At 34.5% G+C, this 18,935-nt stretch overlaps 1 pseudogene; it reads left to right on the top strand.

The window, feature by feature from the left end:
- Positions 1-9,904: 9,904 nt before the first annotated feature.
- Positions 9,905-12,162, top strand: LOC100026401 (E3 SUMO-protein ligase PIAS2-like; annotated as a pseudogene).
- The last annotated feature ends 6,773 nt before the right edge of the window (positions 12,163-18,935 follow it).

Here is an 18,935-nt window from a genome sequence, read left to right as displayed (position 1 = left end):
TAAAAAAAACAGAACTCATAATGTGTTTTCCTAAACCCTCCCAAAACTTCTTACCTCCCTTACTAATTCCTGACCTGAAAGCCTTCCCCCCTATACCAAAGTTGTTATCAAAGTTTTTAGATTTCAACTTTGGAAAAAATTGTCAAATATGACACCTTATCTCTCTAAGCCTGCTTCCACTCTAGTGTACTCCCTCTTCACTTTATGCCTTGATCACTGCAATAGTCTGCTGATGGGTCTGCCTACCTCAAAGATCTCTTCACTTCAATTCATTCTCCATTCAGCTACTAAAGCACAAAAATGCAGGCCTAATCAAGTTACAAGTACACACACACACACACACACACACACACACACACACACACACACACTCCTATACACTCAGTAACCTCCAGTGTTTTCCTATTACTTTCTTGAGTAAATATGAAACATTTGGTATTGAAAGCCCTTCACAATTTCATTCCCTCTTAAAGTTTCAGGCTTCATAATCCTTATTACCAAACATGTCCTCTTTGATAGAGTAGCACTAGCCTTCTACCTCTTAAGAACATATCTCTGGGCATTTAAGGGTTAAACATTAAAGGATTGGACAAGATTTATAAGAGTCTGGTCGGCAGAAATCATTACTCAATTTAGAATGACTTCATAGCAATCTATTTGTAAAATAGAGGGGGAAAGTGAAAATAAGTAAATGAGCAAGAGTAGATATTTACTCTAGCCTGGTCCAAACCAGGCAGGGCTTCAAAGGCCCCAGCAAAGGGGCCCAGAAGTAAATTAAACAAGGGTTTTAGCAATTTAACAAGGGTGTCCTCCAAGACAAGGGGCTTCTCTGGAGGCTAGTAGCTTCAGGAGCCAGGAAATGAAGTCAGCCATTTTCACTCACCAACATGGTGGTTCTAAGGAAAAATTGAAGAGCAATCTAATGTCTCCAGCAGGAGCTCCTCCAGGGCCAAGTTTGAAGGTAAAAAAAGCTCGTCACAGGAAGTTCTTGACACTTTTAAAGACCATTCCTTTTGTCACTTTCTGCGCCTTACTTCCACTTTACATGGACCAATTGAAGCTATAGCTCTGCTTAGGATTTGCCAGCAGGCAGTCAGTGGGTTTCTGATTTGTTAATCACTATAGCCCACGTGGGTCACAGATCTCCCCATATTTAAGTATAAGTGGGGTATATAAGCTTTTGGTCAATAAATCTAAAAATGGGCAGGAGAGAATTAATACTATCTTCAAAATTCCCCCTGTGATCACTTGGGAAACTAGTCTGAAGCCCTGACTGGTTGGACCTGGCCAGAGTAAATATCTATTCTCTTTCATTTCCTTATTTTCACTCTTTCCCTCTATTTTATAAAATAAATTGTTATAAAGTCTTACTGACTTGAGTAATAATTTCTGGCTATCACACTCTTATAAATTTAGTCCAGCCCTTTAATTTTTAACCCTTATGTTCTGGCTGACCACAAAGGTTGTGACAAGTACCATCAATCTTCCTCAATTTTCTATACTTTTCCTTCACCTTTATTACTATCTCCAAGTCCACATTTTAGTAGCTGGTTTTAAGTTATGATCTACAGCTGCAAGAAAGGTAAGTTCAATTTTTTTTCTTTCTCCTTAAAATGAATAAAACATAGCTGAAAATTACCTTACCAATAGTTAGCTGGCTATTTTTTTTCCTTATAGGCATCACGCAGGGTGCTTAGTTCCTTTGGGGGGGAAAAAACTAATAGGGAGGGCCACACCTGGGGAAAGCTACTGTCTGTCATTTTCTCACTTTCACTCTTTCTCTCTATTTTATAAATAAATTGCTATAAAGATGTCCTAACTTGAGTAATAATTTCTGATGACCAGACCCATAAGTTCAGTCCAACTCTTTAATCTTTACAGGCATTTTCTCCTAATGTCAACCATAGCTGGAATGTTCTCCATCCTCCACTCTGACTACTGACCTCCATGATTTCCTTTGAGTTCCAAATAAAATCTCACCTTCTACATGACCTTCCCCACTCCTCTTAATTCTAGGGTATTCTTTCTTATTTCCTTAATTATTATTATTATTTAATTATTTCCTAATTATATATTGCTTACTTTGTATATATTTATTTTCAATCATCTCCCCATTAGATTTTAAGTTCCTTGATGGCAGAGAGTCTTTTGCCTTTTTTTATATCTTTAGTACTTAATTCAGTGCCCAGCACATAATGAATGTTAAATGTTAAAATTAATTGTGGTTGAGATTTTGAATATATTAATTAGGTGGTTTCCAGGGATATACTTTCTAAATACCAAAATGAATTACTAGTAAAGTAGATGGAATTTATGGTAGTTTATTTATAATATTTACAATAGAAGGAAGATATTAACGAGAGAAGAGAGAGAGAGAGAGAGAGAGAGAGAGAGAGAGAGAGAGAGAGAGAGAGAGAGAGAGAGAGAGAGAGAGAGAGAGAGAGAGAGAGAGAGAGAGAGAACTCTGGCTCTTCTGATACCAGTTAGAATTTCTACACCCCAACAAGGAGAAGAGAGTCTCAAGAAGTTGGGCCTTACCTGGAGTCTTCACGCCTCCAGAACGGCACAGTCACTAAGTCAGCATTTCACTCACCAATGGTAATAGTCTAAAAGAAGTCTGGGTGTCTGTATTCTGGTCACTTCTCCAGGTCAGTGCCCGAATGTCCAAATGAATCTCAGAGTCTCCGAATGTCCATCTTCCCTTCAGCTCCAAGTGACTGATCCTTCACTCCAAGCCTGGGTGACTGACTGACGTCAGTCTTTTTTTCTCTATTTAAAGACCTTTTTCTCTTTTGTTACCTCCTCTAAATTTTCACGTCTACCAATCAGAGCAGAAGCTTTTCTCCAGGACTGCCCATTCTTTATTTCTCACCTTCTTTGTTTAGATTTTCTCCAGAACTGTCCATTCTTTACTTCTCACCTTCTCTGGTTAGATTATATCCTTTTGAGTTACTTAACACCTCTTTTGTTAGGTTCAACTTTTGTAGTTATTTAATACATTTTTGTGGTTAATTCACCTTTTGTAGTTACTTAACACCTTTTTGTAGTTAAAATCTAAAAATAGATTGTAGCTTATAATTCTAGATTCACTATAAAGGAACTGCCTTCATTGTTACAATCAGGAGATTACAATTTTATCTTCACAATAAAGAAAGAGCTAAGTATCTTCATTGTTACAATCAGGGGATAGCTAAATCCAATCTTCACATAAATCAATTTTTATTGATTTATTGAATGATCTTAGAAAAAGATCAAGACGTAACACATATTTGAATTTCCCAAGCCAGACCAGATTCCAAGCAATTGTAAAATGAAGATGAAAGAATGGGGATATTAGAACCTATAGTATCTATATGGGCATAGAGTATTCAGTTCCATGCTAAAAGGATAGTCAGTTAGAATTCTAGGGTTTTTGTATGTATTGAAGCTGAGGATTTATTTTTTTACAAAGCTGTACTAAGCCCTTACCCATAACTGGTAAAAAAAATAACCTATAGTAGTATGGATTTATTATAATATAGTACTAATGAATAATGATACTATTTATTACTTTAGCCATATCATGAAAAAAGATGCTTTGATGCCTTCCACAGGTCAGTGCCATGCACACTGAAATATTTTCATTCAATGGGATGCTTATATTGCTTATTTGTTTTGTTTTATTTCCTCCTTATTCTATAAAAACTTGAAGGAATATCACTCATTCTTCTCTTCTCTTTGCCATACTGTTCTTCCTTGTATATGAGTAAACTGCAACACTATGATACTCTATTTCTGCATATTTTTGGAGTCTTTCTATTATATTGATCAAGGTGATAATGCAAATGCCCCCCATGCCAAGGTTTCAAAGTTATTTTTATACTCTCAGTATAGACAAATTCCTCAGGGTATTTAACTCTAACTGTGTTTCCTCTGCTTTAATGCTGCTTTTCCTCCTACTGTCCCAGCCCCTGCCAGGCATAAAAGGTTGGATTTTTATCTAATGATGATGCTTTCTTTCTTTTAGTTTCTTATTTGCATTAAGTACAATTAAGTACAAATTGATATCCTATAATTATTTATGATTATTCATGAATAGTTCATATAAATATTAAGTTACCAAATGTAAGGGTCATCCATGAAGTATGTATTACATAAATAATAATCATTATCAGTTATAATAAACTTTGAAGAGTTGGTAGATTACCAATAATAATATGCTTTTAATTTAGCTATGATGGTATTAAGTATATTTTATTAATAAAATTATTTAATTTTTATATAATAAAATAAATATTAACAAAACTATTTATAAGCAACAAATATCTTTGAAATACTCAAGAAAAAATATGATAGTGTAATAATGTGATTTTAAAATAAATTTATTCCATCAAATATTTTGCAAATATATGTAAAAAGTTCAACATTTTAACTCTTGAATTCTAAAGTCTCTTCCTCACTCCTTCTCTTCCCCTTTATTGAGAAAAAAATCACTGTGTTTTTGATTATTCATGTGAGGTTATGCAAAATATATTTCCATATTAGCCATGTTGTAAAAGAAAACACAAACAAAATAAGACATTAAAATATAAAATTAAAAAAAAACTTGATTTAATTTGTATTCAGAGTTTCATCAATTCTCTCCCTGGAAATAGATATAAACATCAATAAAAGTCTCCAAGATAAAACCAAATAAGCTTATTGAGAAGAGGCCAATTTTACAATGAAGCCAAACTCTGGTCAATGTCAAACCCAAAGACCCTGACCCTTAGGAGATAGTCCTTCCTTGTACAAAGAAATCTGAAGACACAGTGACAGAAAACACAATCAAAATTAAAATAGAATGGATACAAAATCATTCTCATGGTCAGTTCTTAAAGAAGCAAGTGCTGACCAAGCTGGAAAGTACAAAAATAATCATTATGGGTGGTATATTCATGTTTATTATTATGGGTAACATTTCCAAAAATCTCTGCAATAAGGGTCAGGGTCTAATTGTTTTATGCTAATAATTATGATTTACTACTAGGAATCAACATTTGGATGACTGATATTTCACCCAAGAGCAGCCTCCCATCTCCCTTATGACTGTCATGTGATACATAGAGCAGGATGTGCTGGGTTTGCAGGTTTCAGACTTATACTCAAAATGCCTGCAAGATTTGATACCACCCTAAGCTATACTTTTCTTAGCTAATGCTTATAATTCATATAAAGCAAACTTTTTATTCATGTTATAATTGTAAAAATCAGTGAAGTATTATATTCAGTTCTGTAGCATAGATTATTCTTTATTGTAATCTCAATTATTTTACATCCTAGAATATCATCATCCAGGCCTACAAATCCATTACTATGATAACTACTAAATATTCTGTCCTCCTGACTTTGAGTCCATGGTATTTGAATTTCTTTCTTTGATGTTTGAAGTATTTCATCTTTGATCTGTCAACTCTGAAGCTTCACAATAATTTTTCAGTGAATTTTCATTTTGGGGTCTTTTTCAGGTGGTCATTGGTGAATTCATTGGTAAATTGTTTTCTGACTTTTCAATATGAACTCTCTTTTCTTTCTTCCCCTCCTCTCTCCCATGATGGTTAACAATCTGGTATGATATACTACAATATTGTCATGCAATACAAATTACCATATACTTTAATACTCTTTATATCATGATGGAAGGCATATATCACTCATGTAAAAAAAAACTTAATGAAGGAAATACAGTAAGAAATATATGGTTATATTAATAGTATGTTATATATTTGCATTCATACTGGCAATTCTTTTTATGGCTGTGGATAAGATTGTCTTGGATCTATGCATTATGGATAATAGTTCAGTTTATCACAGTTAATCATTATACAATATTTCTGTTATTGTATAATGTTCTCATGGTTCTGCTCACTTCATTTTGAATCAGTTCATACAAGCCTTTTCAATTTTTTTTTAGTCTGAAATCATCCTATTTGTTTTTCTTATGGTATTACAGAATTACATTACAACCATATAACACATTTTTTCAGCTATTTCCTCAATTCTTTGGTATCCCCTAAGCTTCCAATTCTTTTGTCACCTCAAAAAGAACTACAACAAACATTTTAATACAATTACTTCCTTTTCCCTTATCTTTGATCTTTCTGGTATAAAAACATAATAGTGTTATTATAGGGTCAAAAGGTGTACATAGCTTTATGCCTATAAGTATGGTTCTAGGTTGCTTTCCAGAAGTTCACAGCTCCCTAAATAATTTATTTGTGTTCTAATTTTCTATATCCCTTCAAGCATTTCTTTTCTTTTTAAAATCTTAACCTATCTGATAGGTAAGACGTAGTATATCAGAGTGGTTTTAATTTGCATTTCTCTAATCAAGAATGATTTGAAGTATTTTTATGTCTATAAATGGTTTCAATTTCATCTAAGAATTGCATATTTATATAATTTGAACATTTATCAATTGATGAACGGATTGTTTTCTTATAAATTTGCTTCAATTGGTTATAATGGCTTTTGTCAGAGAAACTTGCTATGACCTTTTTCCTTATTTGTTTCCTTTCTAATCTTGGTTGAACTGTATAGTTTCTGCAAAATCTTTTAAAATTTAATGTAAGAAAAATTATCCATTTTCCTTCTCATAATACTATCTATGTCTTTTTTCATAATATTCTTCCTTTATCAAGAAGTCTGAGATGAAAACTATTCTGTGTTCTCCTAAATTGTTGAGGGTATCACTTTTAAATTTATAGGTCATTTATCCATTTTATCTTCCTATATGGCATGAGGTTTTTTTCTATGCCTACTTTCTTCCATAATCTTTTTAAGTTTTCCCAGAGGGATTTTCTTGGGAGAGGAATCAGATATTGAATTCTCCTGAAGCTTAGACTATTGTTTTTAGCAAATATCATGTTACTATGGTCATTTACTATGTGTGTTGATTTCCTTATCTATTGCATTGATACACTATGTTTTTAGCCAGTACAGAGCTGTTTTCATGATACTGCCTTATAGTACAATTTGAGACCTGATATAGCTAATCTGCCATTCTTCATTTTTTTCATTAAATCCCTTGATATTCTTGACTTCTTATTATTCTAGGTGAATTTTGTTAATTATTTAATAGCTCTTTGAAACACTTCTGGGTACTTTGAAAGGTATGGCCCCTGGATAGTTATAGAATTGACATTATTATTATATTGGCCTAGCCTAATCAGGAACATTTTTCTTAGTTGTTTAGCTCTAACTATTTGTTTACAAAGTATTTAGTAATTGTATTCATATAATAGCTGAGTTTGTTTTGGTATCTATACACCTAGGTATTTTATATTATATCTTTATTTTGAAGTGAAGTTCTTTTTCTAACTCTAGATGTTGGTCATTGCTTGTGATTATTAATGTAGGGTTATTTTATTTCTTGAAAATTTACTAAACTTTTAAATTGTATTGATTATTTTTTTAGTCCATTCTCTGAGATTCCTTTAGTATACCATCATAATATCGGCAAAGAGTAATAATACAGTTCATTGCCTATTCTAATTCTCTCAAATTCTTTTTCTTATTTTTATTGTTGTAACTAGAATTCTCTATACAGTACTCAGTAGCAGCAGTATTAATAGGCATTGTTGCCTCACCTCTCATTTTACTAGTAAGCCTTCCATCTTATTTTCATGATAAATAATGTTTTCTGATGGATTAAGATGGATTCCGTTTATCATTTTAAGGAAAGCTTTATTTTTTAATGTTCTTTCATGTTTTCATAAGGAATGAGTATTGTATTTGTCAAAGGCTTTTTCTTAATCTATTGAAGTAATTATATATTTTCTTTGGGTTTGTTATTGATAAAATCAATTATGTTTATGGTTTTCCAAATATTAAACTCTGCCCTTTTGGTATAAAATCCACCAGATTATAGTGTATCATCAGTGCAATACATAGTTATAATCTTTTAGTTGGTATTTTACTTAAAATATTTGTGTTAATATTCATTAGGGGATTTTTTTATAGTTTTCTTTCTTTGTTTTTATTCTTCCTAGTTTAGGTATCAGTATCATACTTATTTCATTAAAGAAAATTTTTGGAATCCTTTCTTCACCAATTTTTCTAAATAATTTATATATTTTAATTAATTACTCTTTAAATTTTTGGTAGAATTCACTTGTGAATTCATCTGGCATTGGGACCTTTTTCTTAGTTAATTAATTGACAGTTTTTCAATTTATTTTTCTGAGATGGGGTTACTTAAAATTTCTATTTCTCCAGGCAGTCAAGATGGCAGCTTAGAGGGAGCAAAATTTTAGACTTCTTCATATCCCTTCCTCACTGATGAAACACACAATCCTTTGAGGGGACTAAAAACCAAATATAATGACAGGACAGAACTAGGAAACACTCCTGCTGGACTCAACATAAAAGGTATGCCCCCCAAAAAAGCCTGAATTTTAAATACTCAGGTTTAAGGGGAAGGAAAAAGGAAGGTCCCAAGACCCCTCACCCACCTACAGTGCTGAGTCTCCAGCAGTGGCTGGAATCTCTGGGCTGGCAAGAGCATTAGTCCAGAGGGAGTACCTTGCTTACACAGCTATGCCAGGCTTAGGGCATTAAACACAGGCAGCAGCTGAAGGAAAACCACAGAGAAGGCAACAGAGAAGGCAGACTAGTCTCAGACAAGATAACTCATTTTACCCCCCATTCTCAGGAAGTTTTTGGCCTTAGGGCACATTGAGCTTTGCAGATAAACTCCTCCCTGTCTCAATCTTATAAATAGGATGGATAAGAAGCCTTCAGAGATCAAAGAAATCTCCAACAGCCCTCCACCAGACTTCTTTGGAAGTCTTGTTGACTAAGCTCCAAGGGCAAAGGCTACAACCAATATTGACTATCACCTTGATAATAGGGTAGGATGCCCAGCTCCATTTCAGATTCTACTGCCAACTGTGGAAGATCCAAAATGAGGACTCATCAATACCATTAATGTAACCTGACCAATCAGCAGAGCTGAGAAAAATGCCCTTTAGTACAGAATACCCAAATGCACAGATCCAGCACATAATCAAAGGAGCAAGATTACAGGGAGGAGAAGGATGACCAACAGGTCAGGGATGAAATTAAGTCTTTAGTCTTTAAAAATGAGAATCCAGGGATTTCTGGGTAATCATGGCTGCAATCTAGACGTCACAGGCTTCCTCTCCGTGGCACCGAACATAATAGACTACATCAAAGGAGCATAAAAATCACCAAGAGACCGAGTAGAGGATCAATGGAATGGACTTAGAGTAAGTGACCTCAGAAAGACAGTCTATAATAAACCCAAAGATACCAGCTTTGGGGACAACAATACACTATTTGACAAAACCTGCAGGGAAATTTGGAAGACAGTAGGGGAGAGATTGGGTTTAGATCAAAATCTCACACCCTACACCAAGATAAACTCAGAATGGGTGAATGACTTGAATATAAAGAAGGAAAGTATAAGTAAATTATGTGAACAATAATAGGATACTTGTAAGATCTTTGGGAAAAGAAAGATTTTAAGATCAAGCAAGAGTTAGAAAAAATTACAAAATATAAAATAATTTTGATTATATTAAATTTAAAAGGTTTTGTACAAACAAAACCAATGCAACCAAATTTAGAAGGGAAGCAACACATTGAAAAAATTTTCATAATAATAACCTCTGACAAAGGTCTAATTACTCAAATTTATAAAGAGCTAAATCAATTGAAAAAAAAAAATCAAGCGGGCCAGCGGCAGTAGCGACAGCGGTTGGTGGCACATTGTTCGCGGAGCCCAGTGACCCATTGTATTGATGGCGGCAATGGCTTCTCCAGAGGCTATAGGAGGAGCGGTGGTGGCGGGAGTGGCAGCGGAGGAGGCTGTGCCAGCAGCGGCAGGAGTGGTGGCTTCGCTTGCGCCAGCGGATGGTAGAAAATGGCAGATTTTGAGGACTTACAGAATGTGGTTTCTAGTTTTCGGGTTTTTGAACTACAAGTATCGTTAGGCTTTGATGAACGTAATAAAAGTGGACGCAATCATGACCTCCTGATGCTGACTTTGCATTTATTGAAGAGTGACTGTTTCCCAGCAATTCAGATTAAAATCAGAGAACTTACAGACAGTGTTACCCACGAACAATTGAAGGTCTTTCAGATTTGTACACAATAAAACCATCAGTTTTCAATTTGGACACTAGCTCATCACCTGTGGAATCTGACTTGACTGTTTCTGGGATCCACTCATTGCCTTCTACTTCCATCACACCTCAGTCTCCTTCCTCTCTTGTTGGCTCAGTGCTCCTCCAAGATACTAAACCTTCATTTGAGATGCAGCAGCCATCTCCCCCAATTCCTCCTTTCCACCCTGATGTTCAGCTGAAAAGCCTTCCCTTCTATGACCTACTTGATGTTCTTTTCAAACCTACAAGTTTAGTTCAGAGCACTATTCAGAGATCACAAGAGAAGGTTTTTTTTTTAATATATATATTTTTGCATTGACACCTCAACAAGTAAGAGAAATATGCATTTCCAGGGAATTTTCCCCAGGTGGTAGAAGAGATTACACTGTCCAAGTATAGCTAAAATTCTGCCTAGCAGAAACTAGCTGTCCCCAAGAGGATAATTTTCCCAGTAGTATGTGCATAAAAGTAAATGGGAAGCTGTTTCCTTTGCCAGGTTATGCACCACCTCCAAAAATGGAATTGAACAGAAATGTCAGGGACACCCCTTGAATATTATATCTCTAGTTAGGTTATCTTCTGCTGTGCCAAAGCAGATTTTCATTCATTGGGCATATGAAGTTGGAAAGGTAAAAGCAAAGATATTTTGAGAATCCTCATCAATTGGAATTGAGAAAAAAGCTGAGTATAATCTACCACCCTGAAATATCTTGCCTGACTTGCAATGGAAGAAATTATAGCAGCTGGACCTGTTACAACAGAATGAGTCTTCATTACATAATCATTGACTGCTCTTAAATCCTATATAAAATGATATACAACTTTGCCATTCTGATCTAACCTTGACTTTTTGATTGGAAGAATAGGGGCATTAAATTCTGAGAAGCAAGGTATTATGTTGTCTTGTTTTGGAATAGGGATTCAATAATTGGTCTTATACCCTCATCAATTGCTTCTTTAATGAAAGGATATTGAGGTACACAAGGAATAGGTCCTTCCTTAGTCCTCACCCTTCCTGGAGTAGCTGATTTCATAGACCTACATCTGTGGAAGACTTTGACCAAAGATCTCCAGATATATCCTTAGATATTGAATATATTGAATTTATGTCACCCTCTGTACTGACTGAATCTAAGAACATCAATGGAAAAGGTTTCAGAGATTCTTCTGGTAGATGTAATGAGATAGCACCGGTATCAGTACATTAGATTGTTTCCTTTGATTTACATAATAAATGTCTACCTCAAAGATTCATTGGACAGTCTGGCATACACAGAAATGCATGTTCCACAGATAATGGACCTTAAAATTACTCCTTGTCTATATATCTTGTATGACAGCTGGCATCAGCCATGTTGTTACAGAGGTTAAAAATGAAAGGTATTCGAAACCCTGATCATTTCAGAGCAATAATTAAAGAGAGCTCACTGCAGATCCTGATAGTGAAATTGCTACAACCAGTCTTTGGGTATCACTGAAAAATGAGGCTGACACTTCCATGTCGTGCTGTAACATGCACACATCTGCAATGTTTTGATGCTGCTCTTTACCTGCAAATGAATGAAAAGAAGCCTACCTGGATTTGTCCTGTTTGTGACAAAAAGGCTGTCTATGAAAGTCTAATACTAGATTGGCACTTCATGGAAATTCTCAATGAGTGTTCTGATGTGGATGAGATTAAATTTCAAGAAGATGGTTCTTGATGCCCAATAAGACAGCAGAAAGAAAGCTCTTAAAGTTTCAAGCCTGCAGTGTACAAAATAGAAAGTTCAAGTGTCCTCACTAAACCCTGTTCAGTGATTATGACCATTGAAATGAGCAAGAAAAAAGTCAAAGTTTTTGACTTAACAGGCGAGAGCTCTTCTGATGATGAGGAAGAACCTCCTGCCAAAGGGAAATGTATATTTATGGTGGAGAGCCAAAGCAGCCCAACCAAAGGGGTTCTCATGTAGCAGCCATCTACTGTCAGGGTGCCCAATGTGACTGAGGATGCTGCTCTTCCACCTTCATTATCAGATTATGCAGTACAATTCCACCACATGCCAACATCAAGCATTTCCTCAGATTTGCCAGGTTTGGATTTTCTTTCTCTAATTCCAGTTGATCCACAGTACTGTCCTCCTGTATTTTTGGATAGTCTCTCCTCAACCCTGTTAACAAGCAACACAGCTGGAAACATCATTACATCCACAAGCCCCCAGGAAAGCAGCACTCATGTTACTTCACCAAGCAGGAGTGAGACTAGAGTTATAACCAGCAGTGAGAACAACATTCTAGACATAATCTCCATAATCTCCTTGGACTAAAAAAAAGACTCATTGGACTACAGCAATAGCCAGTGCTGTTCTTTCTTGCATCTCTGGTCCATGGAATATATTTTATTGCCAGTTAGTTTGATATTTATCGAAAAGACAAATGGATTCTGTTACCTTCTGAAAAATGGGAGGAAAAAAGATTAAGAGCAGCCAGAAGTAAATTTAGCTTTGAAAGATTTTTTTCTTATTCATAAAATACTCTTTGAGTATCAGATATATTCAGCCACATATCCATCTTTTAAAAAATGATTTCAGTTTCTTATGTTGCTGGATTGATTCTACAAACTGGTTAAAAGTAAACTTTTTGTTATAATACACAGCAATAAAATTATGTAAATAGTCAAAAAAATCAAGCCATTCCACAATTGATAAATGGGCAAGGGACATGGATAGATACTTTTCAGGTAAAGAAATAAAAAAACCTATTAATAAGCACATGAAAATTGTTCTAAATCTCTTATAATCAGAGAAATACAAATCAAAACAACTCTGAGGTATCACCTCACACCTAGGAGATTGGCTAACATGACCTCAAAGGAAAGTAATGAATGTTTCAGGGGATGTGACAAAACTGGGGCATTAATGCATTGCTGGTTGAGTTGTGAATTGATCCAACCATTATGGAGGATAATTTGGAACTATGTCCAAAGGATGCTAAAAGATTGTCTACCCTTTGATCCAGTCATAGCACTGCTGGATTTATATCCCCAAAGAGATAATAAGGAAAAAGACTTGTACAAGAATATTCACAGCTGAGCTCTTTGTGGTGGCAAAAAGTTGGAAAATGAGGGGATGCCCTTCTCTTGGGGAATGGCTGAACAAATTGTGGTATTTTTTCATGATGGAATACTATTGTACTGAAAGGAATAATGAACTGGAACAATTCCATGTGAACTGGAATGACTTCCAGGAATTGATGCAGAGTGAAAGGTGTGAACTTTTGACTGCTCCACCCTACTTAGTCTAACAAAAACAGTAATGTCTACACCCATATTTAAGGATTAAGTATTTAGGAGGATGGCCTATGACAGATGTGTGCTAACAAAATGACAAATCAGAAACAACTGACAAACCACTGGGCTGTCCTAAATCAAACTTAAGCTACCATTGGTACATGTAAGATGCAGGAAAGTGAAGTAAAACTGTCTATATATTTCATGTCACTTCCTCTCTCTGGCCTCTGGCGGTGAAGAAGTGGCTGGTGGCAGCATGCTGAGCCTTTTGGCAGCTATTGTCCAGTTTGGCAGTGAGTTTTCCTTAATACTATACTGGGGGAAGCCTAAGTAACCTAGTTCAGGTGAGGTGTTTTCTCTGAGCTCTCTCGGAGTTAAGGCTGATTCTTTCCTCCTTTACCTTCCAAACACCATCCTCTTAGAAAAAGCCTCTATTCAAAGACATAGTGGCAGAGGAGTTTGAACTCGCCCTGGCACAGGACAGGCAGAAGAAATCCTATACTTTTCCCTCTCTCTTCTCCTTAATTCTTTCCCTCTATATTAATTAAACCACCATAAATTTCCAAGCTGACTTGGATATTTTATTTCGGATATTCCCTGGCTGACAAATTAATTTAGATTAGGTCACAACCCTAAAATTATCCTTACAAAGGAAAAGAAACAGGAGAACATTATACACAGAGACTGATACAGTGTAGTACAATCTAATGTAATAGACTTCTCTATTAGTAGCAATACAATGATTCAGAATAATTCGGATAGATTTATGAGAAAGAACACTAACCACATTCAGAGGAAAAATGTGGGAGTAGAAACACAAAAGAAAAACAACGGCTTGATCACATGTGTCAATGAGGATATGATTGAGTATATAGACTCTAAATGATCACCCTAGTGCACACATCAACAATATGGAAATGTTTTGTTCAAGGACATATGTAATACCCAGTGGAATTGTGTGTTGGCTATGGGAGGGGCTAAGGGAGGGGAGTGAGAGAACATGATTTTGTAACCAAGGAAAAATATTCTAAATTAACTAACTAAATAAATTTTTTAAAAGAATTCTATTTCCATATGTTAACTTGTATAACTCTTATTTCTCTAAATATTCAAGCATTTCTCTTAAATGGCCAGATTTATTGGTACATATTTGGACAAAGTAATTTCTAATAATTACATTGATCTCTTCATTTATTTTGAATTTACCTTTTTTTCCTTTTTGATTTGGGTAATTTGGTTTTCTTCTTCCTTTTTTTAAATGAAACTACTCAATGGTGTATCTATTTTTATTTTTTTCATAAAACCATCACCATGTCCCATTTATTAATTCATTGATTTTCTGTTTTTGAATTTTATTAATCTTTTCTTTGATTTTCAAGTTTTCCATTTAGTGTTTTATTTGGTGATTTTATTTGCTCTAGTTTTCTTTCAGTTGTTTTGCCAATTAATTGGCCTATACTTTATTTTATTCTTATAATCATTTAGAAATACTGAATCCCTGCTCCCTGAATACTGCTTTGGCAACATTTCATAAATATGGTTCTCTCTAATGTCATGTAATTCTCTCTAATGTAATTATTTTCTTTCTGTTATTTGTTTTTTAATGCATTCATCATTTTGAATGATATTAATTAGGTTCCAATTACTTTTTAAATTTTTCTTCCTTCTGTCCTGTATTAAAGATATTTTTATTGTGTTATGATCTGAAAAGGATGCATTTATTATTTCTGCCTTTCTACATTTTGTTGTGAAGTTTTTATGCCCAATTATATGGTTAGGTTGGTGAAGGTGTCATGTACTGCTGTGAAAAATGTATATTCCTTTCTTTTCCCATTTAATTTTACTCAGTGTTATATCATAATTAATGATTCAAAAGTTTTATTTACATCCTTAATTTATTTTTTGCTTATTTTTTAGTTTTATCTATCTAATTATCTTTCTTGTACCTTTCCCCATCCCGTGTTCAAGAGTCTGGTCCCAGTTCTTCTAGTTTACAGATGTTGCTGCACATACTGGGCTACTTTCCCTTCTCACCCCTGTGAACTTATTCCTTCTTAATTTTCTTCATTAGTAGGCATTTTTCCTTTTTGTGTATGTATAAATTTAGAAATAACTTTGGGCAAGCCTAGGTGGTTCTTTATTTTGCATCTTAGTTCCTGGAACTGGAATTTATTGTACCATTCTCATTCTTGACTGCAAATACTTTTAACCACCCTTGAACTTTGACCTAGAATAAAATTTCCAAAAATTGCCCATAAGATCTCCCATTCCCTCTTGTGCCAAAGTGTTATTCTTTACCTTTAAATTATGACATAAATTGGGTATGAGTAATGAAATTGCCATATAAAATATTGTTTTGCATTCAGTTCTGGTATAGGGTTTCCATGTAATTTCTTTCTGACCAGTTATCATATTTTCTTACCATCTCTGACTTGAAGCTCCTTAAGCTGTTATAGCTTGTTTCTCCACCATCTATTCTCAACAATAGTATTCCGTCCACATCAATTCCTTTCTAACCTTCTGCCTTGTGTCTATGATTTCTCTTTCCAACGTCCTTAGTTGTCTTTTGGTGGCAGAATTTCTAACTCTGACAGTCTCTAGTGCTCTGCCTCTCAATAATTCAATATGAAGTTTTATTTTTAAGTCATTTGGAAGAGAATGTTGGGATAGCTGGGCTAAGTGCTTCTCTACTTTGCCATTATGTTTGTACTGGAAATTAGAATCTAATTTTGATCTTCTCATTTCTAGCCTAGTTTCTATCCTATTCATAAGTAATTAAAATATTATATTTACCACTGTCTCTCTCTTTCTAGATAATCTATTTTATTTCTATATCAATATTATCCACCTAATAGTGCCTCTTTGTCCTCAGTAGTCAGCCCTCTTTCACATCACTACAAGTCTTTTGTTCCTCTCCATTTATAATATTCTGTACCCCTTCTTCATGTTCCAGCAGATGTTTCCATTGGAAGAGGCCTCTATGCCTACTGCCTCCTCATCTTAAAAGATCCCTTTGCCATTAGTCTCTTCTCCAATTGGGAATTCTGGTTCCTCCCAGGCAGAAAGTTCCTCCCAGAACCTCTATTTTAATGAGGTGCTTAAGCCTGACATTCTGCCTTATTTTTTGCCTACCTGATCAATGCTGGATTTTATAGATTTTTCCATCATTCCAATCCCAAAACTTTTCAGCTTGCTTTTAATATTTTCTTCTTTAGAATTTAAGTTCCATAAGAGCAGGAATTTTCTTTATTTTTGCTTTATTTCTGTTCCCAGAATTTAGCAGAGTGCCTGACATATAGTAAATGACTCATAAATACTTTCTCTCTAAGTTGATGAAGAAGGTTCAGAAAGTTTAATATGAGGGTGAAGGGGGAACATTCTCAAAATTCAGTCTTTAAGGAACAAAAAAAGCTTCATAAGAGAAAGAAGAATATATCCAAGTCCCACCAAGATAAGATTATCTTAAATTCTTGGGAGACAGCTTTCTGTAGAGTTATTCAAATAGGATGGAACTGAAGAAGAAATGTGATATTTTCCTTAGTATTTCCTGGGCATTCTAAAATGAATTCATGCAAACATATTATACAAAAGTTTGGAGAGATACACAATAACTTCTTTGGCCAGAGGAGAAGATCATACCAACTAGTCAGTTTGCTAATACCAAGAGCTTTACATTATAATTTGTTTACATTTTTAAAAATACATTTCCTTGAAAGGGGTTCCTGATTTGTTTAAATCTGAAAATGTTAGTATATCATCCAGATGGAAAGCTATTAGTCTTTATATACCTTGATTTTCATACTGATATTGGAAAGGCACACTCACTGCTATGCAGTTCACTGTACTCTATAATTATAGCTCCTATTATTATAGCAATAACTCAGGAATCAAATAAACAAGTCAGAATTTTGACATTTGTGGAAAATAGTACTGAAAAATCATTACAAGAAAATGAATATTAAATACTCATAAGTGAAATATGATCAACTTTCTCACCTACTGCAGAAAGTGAATAATGGCCTTTGTAAGGGTATATTACAAGGGGGAAAACAGCCAGTTACATTTCAAATAAATCACTTTTTATCCCATTGTTGTGACACTCAGTCTTGGAAATGGGTAACTCCTAGAATTAGTCACCTCAAAAAAAACATTCTTTTTAAAAAGCTTTTTAAAGCACTAAAGCATGAAGTATTCCTAGCTCTTCTCTTTCCCCATGACATTCGCTCTGGATGCTTCTTTAAAAAGATATCATTATGAGATATTCAGATTAACTGATTTGATAAATGACAAGCCCAATCTGAAATAATGTCAGAAGGAGGGAAAGACTTGAAATATTAGACATTTCTTCATTTTTTGAAGCATATAAGACATTGAAACAGGACACTGGGCTAATAAAAGCAATGGTTTACTGCTAGGTTGTTCATTTACTGATAATCAAAAAGGTTCACATACTTGAAATCCTTCATATCCAGAAACCCTGAAAAAGGCAGCATGAGCACGTTCTGCTTTATGATACTGATTTGCAAAACAACGAGGGTAGTAATGATGTGAACAATTTAAAGGGCTCACTCTCTCCTTGTTTCTCCTCTATCTCAGTTGATTGTTATTTGTATAAAGTAATCTACTTAAAGCCATGGTTTCTAGAGTTTGATGAACTGCGCTGTGGATGACATCCCATGTCAGGGATCAGGGAGCACCAAGTTAATAGCCCTACATTTATAATTCTCTAATATTTTCCCCATTAAATGCCACATTTCTAACATGTAATGTCATTTTCACATTCTTAGTATATTGTGAAATGGCACATTCTTTGAAAATGGCTGGAGCCTTAAGTTATTTTTAAGGCAAAGTAACACATTAAAAAGTCATAATATGCTTCATATATTTTTATTGACATTAGGTTCAAAGGCCAAAACAAAAATACAACAACAGTTGTCCATCAATGCTGGTAACATAACAAACATATCATTTTACATGTTATTTTAAAATAATATTTTGAAATAATGGGTTTGTTTTATTAAAATGATTGTTACCCAACCTCTGACACTCTAGTTATTAGAAAAGATTTTCTGCTAAGCAATCAAACCAAGAGCTTAGAAGTTCTTTTGAAAAGGCTCATAAAAATATTATGTATTGAGTCACAGAAGAAAGGACAGTAAAAGAGTGATTAGGGAGGATCAACACTCTAAATTTCTAAGCATCTGTAATATGAAGACTAAACAAAAATGTTTTAAGATGTCGCATCATAGTGGAATAAGCATTGGTTTGGGGATACTAGAATTAATAAATGAATGTATTAATCAATGAAGAAATAACATTTTGAATGCCCTTTCTAAAATACTTTCCATATGACAGTCATCCGGCTAAGAACTGGAAATAAAAAACACCTGACAGTCCCTGCCCACAAGGATTTTACAATTTAATAAGTGGTTGGCCAAGGAACACCAGATTAAAGAAGCAATGGTCTGAGATATCTCAGGGTTCATAAATTTTAAACAACAGGATAATCCATTAATATG

Source organism: Monodelphis domestica, chromosome 2 (genome assembly GCF_027887165.1).
Source record: "Monodelphis domestica isolate mMonDom1 chromosome 2, mMonDom1.pri, whole genome shotgun sequence".
Taxonomy (NCBI): Eukaryota; Metazoa; Chordata; class Mammalia; order Didelphimorphia; family Didelphidae; genus Monodelphis; species Monodelphis domestica.
This window is presented reverse-complemented; position numbering and strand designations above follow the sequence as displayed.